This window comes from Macaca thibetana, chromosome 3 (genome assembly GCF_024542745.1).
Source record: "Macaca thibetana thibetana isolate TM-01 chromosome 3, ASM2454274v1, whole genome shotgun sequence".
NCBI lineage: Eukaryota > Metazoa > Chordata > Mammalia > Primates > Cercopithecidae > Macaca > Macaca thibetana.
In genome coordinates this window covers 61,929,329-61,932,681 of record NC_065580.1, presented here as the reverse complement: position 1 = coordinate 61,932,681, position 3,353 = coordinate 61,929,329, and the positions used below count along the sequence as shown (strand labels likewise).

Below are 3,353 nucleotides of genomic sequence, written 5' to 3'. Positions count from 1 at the left end.
ATAACCTTTAGCTCTCAGAGAGGCACCTCTGTTTCTACTGCCAGATATTTTTCTGCTAAGGTTTCACTACATCATTCTATTATAAACTGATCTTTCCCCTTTTGTGCTTAACTCTGGAAGAAAAATGTGAGATTTCACCAAGTAAGATTTTAACCTGAAAATGCAAAAATCCATATATAAAAATAAAAATAAAAATTTCCACCACGACATAGGAAATAAAAATCAGTAATGATCAAGAAAATATTTGTAACTACTAAAATGCAAGAAAGAGAATAAAAATACTTGGAAGGTCTGATAGAAAATTACAGAATAGCCCTCCTGGCAATGTCACTGGTGTGGGCTATGGCTGCCACTTCCTCATGTCAGTGCTGCTCCCTCCGCCCTCACTCCTTCCATGTCTCAGCAGTTCAAAATGAAGCTGTTGTCATTTCTGGAAGGAAACTGGCCCAGCAGATCAAGCAGGAAGTGCAGCAGGAGGTGGAAGAGTGGGTGGCCTAAGGTAACAAACGGCCACACCTGAGCATGATCCTGGTCAGCGAGAATCCTGCAAGTCACTCCTATGTCCTCAACAAAACCAGGGCAGCTGCAGAGGTGGGAATCAACGGTGAGACGATTATGAAACCAGCTTCAATTGCAGAGGAAGAATTGTTTAATTTAATCAATAAACTGAATAATAATGTAGATGGCCTCCTTTTTCAGCTGCCTTTTCCAGAGCATATTGATCAGAGAAAAATCTGTAACGCTTTTCTCCAGACAAGGATGTTGACGACTTTCATGTAATTAACATAGGGCGAATGTGTTTGCCCAGTATTCCACATTAGCGGCTACCTTATGGTGTGTGTGGGAAATAATTAAGTAAACTGGCATTGCCACCCTAGGGAAGAATGTGGTTGTGGTCAGAAGGTCAAAAAATGTTGAAATGCCCATTGCAATGTTACTGCACACAGATGGGGCACATGAAGGTCCTGGAGGTGATGCCACTGTTACAATATCTCATCAATATATTCCCAAAGAGCAGCCAAAGAAACATACAATTCTTGCAGATATTGTGATAACTGCTACAGGCATTCCAAATCTCACCACAGCAGATATGATCCAGGAAGGAGCAGCCGTCATTAATGTGGGAATAGAGTTCATGATCCCGTAACTGCAAACCCAAGTTAGTAGGAATGTGGATTTTGAAGGAGTCAGACAAAAAGCTGGTTATATCACTCCAGTTCCTGGAGGTATTGGCCCCGTAACAGTGGCGATGCTATTGAAGAACACCACTATTACTGCAAAAAAAAAGTGCTGAGGCGTGAAGAACGAGAAGTGTTGAAGCCTAAAGAGCTTGGAATTACCACTAATTAACTATTGTGTCTTCTATGTCACAATCAGCATTCCAAGCCAGCTCAAGAAGCAAAGCAGGCCAATAGAAATGCATTATTTTTAATTTATTCTACTGCAATTGTTTAAAATGATGCTTTGTATTTATTGAAAGCTTAAATGAGTAGGTGTTTGTGCACACAGCTCTGCAGTACCTCACCAGGGAACATTACAGTATCATGCAGGGTCATGTGATCTAGCCAAGAGCAGCCATTAATCTAGTGATTAACATGGGAGACATTGTCATGTTGAGAATGGATGCTTAACTTTGTCAAGCACCTCAGTTAAACATTTGCCTTTTCTAGAATTGCATTTCCCAAGTGCTATTCCAATAAGAGTTGATACTCATTTTAGGTACTAAACCTTTGAGTTCAACTGATCAAAGGAAAAGTATTGCTAGATAAAATTAGGGAAAAGGTGAAGAAGAAAAAAATGGTAGTAATTGAGTAGAAAAAAATTAATTTATGTATGTATTGATTGGTAACCAGATTTATCTAAGTAGAACTGAATTGGCTAGGAAAAAAGAAAAACTACATGTTAATCATTTTCCTAAGCTGTCTTTTGAAACTTTGTCAGTCATTGGGAAAATGTTTAGAGTTGTTCATTGCTATTAGGCCTTATTTTATGTATGTTACCCTTCAGTAAGTTCTTCCCATTTTAGTTTTCTAGCATTTAAAGGCTTATTTTAAACAGTATTTATGTGTCTTATCATATTGTTAAATTTTTGCATTGTGTAGTTTCTTTGATATATCTTAAAACCTATTTTTGAAAAACAAACTTGGCTTGTTAATAATTTGGGCAACTTGGGTAAGTATGCGACTTAATTTTCCACCAAATAATTGTCAGCAGCTGCCTGCTTTTCTGTGATGCACCCTTTTGACTTTTCCAGAAAATGTTTAAGAGTTTGTGTTAATATTGAATTTAATCAGACTTTCTGATTAAAGTTATTATTTTTTTCTTTTTTAATAAAACACATCTGTCCTGTGTGGTTTAAAAAAAAGAAAATTACAAAATAAAATAGTTTCATTGCTTTAAGCATTTAAGTCTGAAACATTTTTTTTCCTCAGCAAAATGTTTAAATGATACTAACTGAAATCCTTTTGGCAGAAATAAGTTTTGCTAAAAAACACATCTTAGATTTTGTTTATTTTGAAATATGTATATTGATAACTGTGAGGTAATGCATGTTAGTTAGCCAAATGTAGTAATTCCACAATGTATATATACTTCAAAACATCATGTTGTATATGATAAATATATATAATTTTATCTGTCAATGTAAAAATTAAATTCCCCTGAAATCAAAACCAGACAAGCACATAACAAAAATAGCAAGCTATAAGACAATATCCATGATGAACGTCAACAAAATACTAGCAAAGTAAATTCAACAGCACATCAAAAAGACCATTCATTAGGTTAAAGAGGAATGTATCCTAGGGATGCAAAGATGGCTCAACATACACAAATCAATAAACATTGATTTGCATTACATTACATTACATTAATAGAATGAAGTACAAAAATTATATGATCATCTCCATAGACACAGGAAAACCATTCGATAAAATTCAACATGACTTCATGGTAAAAATTCTTAACAAAGTATATGTAGAAGGAACATATCTCAACATAATAAAGGCCATATATGACAAACCCACAGTTAACATAATACTGAACAGGGAAAAGTTAAAAGTTTTTTCTCTAAAATTGGGAAGAAGGCAAGGTTGCCTACTTTTACCACTTGTTTTTAATATAGTACTGGAACTCGTAGATAGAGCAGTTAGGCAAGAGAAGGAAATAGCATCCAAATTGAAAAGGAGCAAGTAAAAGTGTTCCAGTTTGCAGATGACATGATCTTATATATAGAAAACCCTACAGACTCCACCAAGAGACTGTTAGAACTAATGAACAAATTCAGTACAGTTGCAGAATATAAAATCAACATACAAAAATCAGTAGTATTTCTATATGCAACAGTAAAATAT

At 35.1% G+C, this 3,353-nt stretch overlaps 1 pseudogene; it reads left to right on the top strand.

The window, feature by feature from the left end:
- Positions 1 to 342: 342 nt before the first annotated feature.
- On the top strand, positions 343 to 1,350 carry LOC126950830 (bifunctional methylenetetrahydrofolate dehydrogenase/cyclohydrolase, mitochondrial-like; annotated as a pseudogene).
- The last annotated feature ends 2,003 nt before the right edge of the window (positions 1,351 to 3,353 follow it).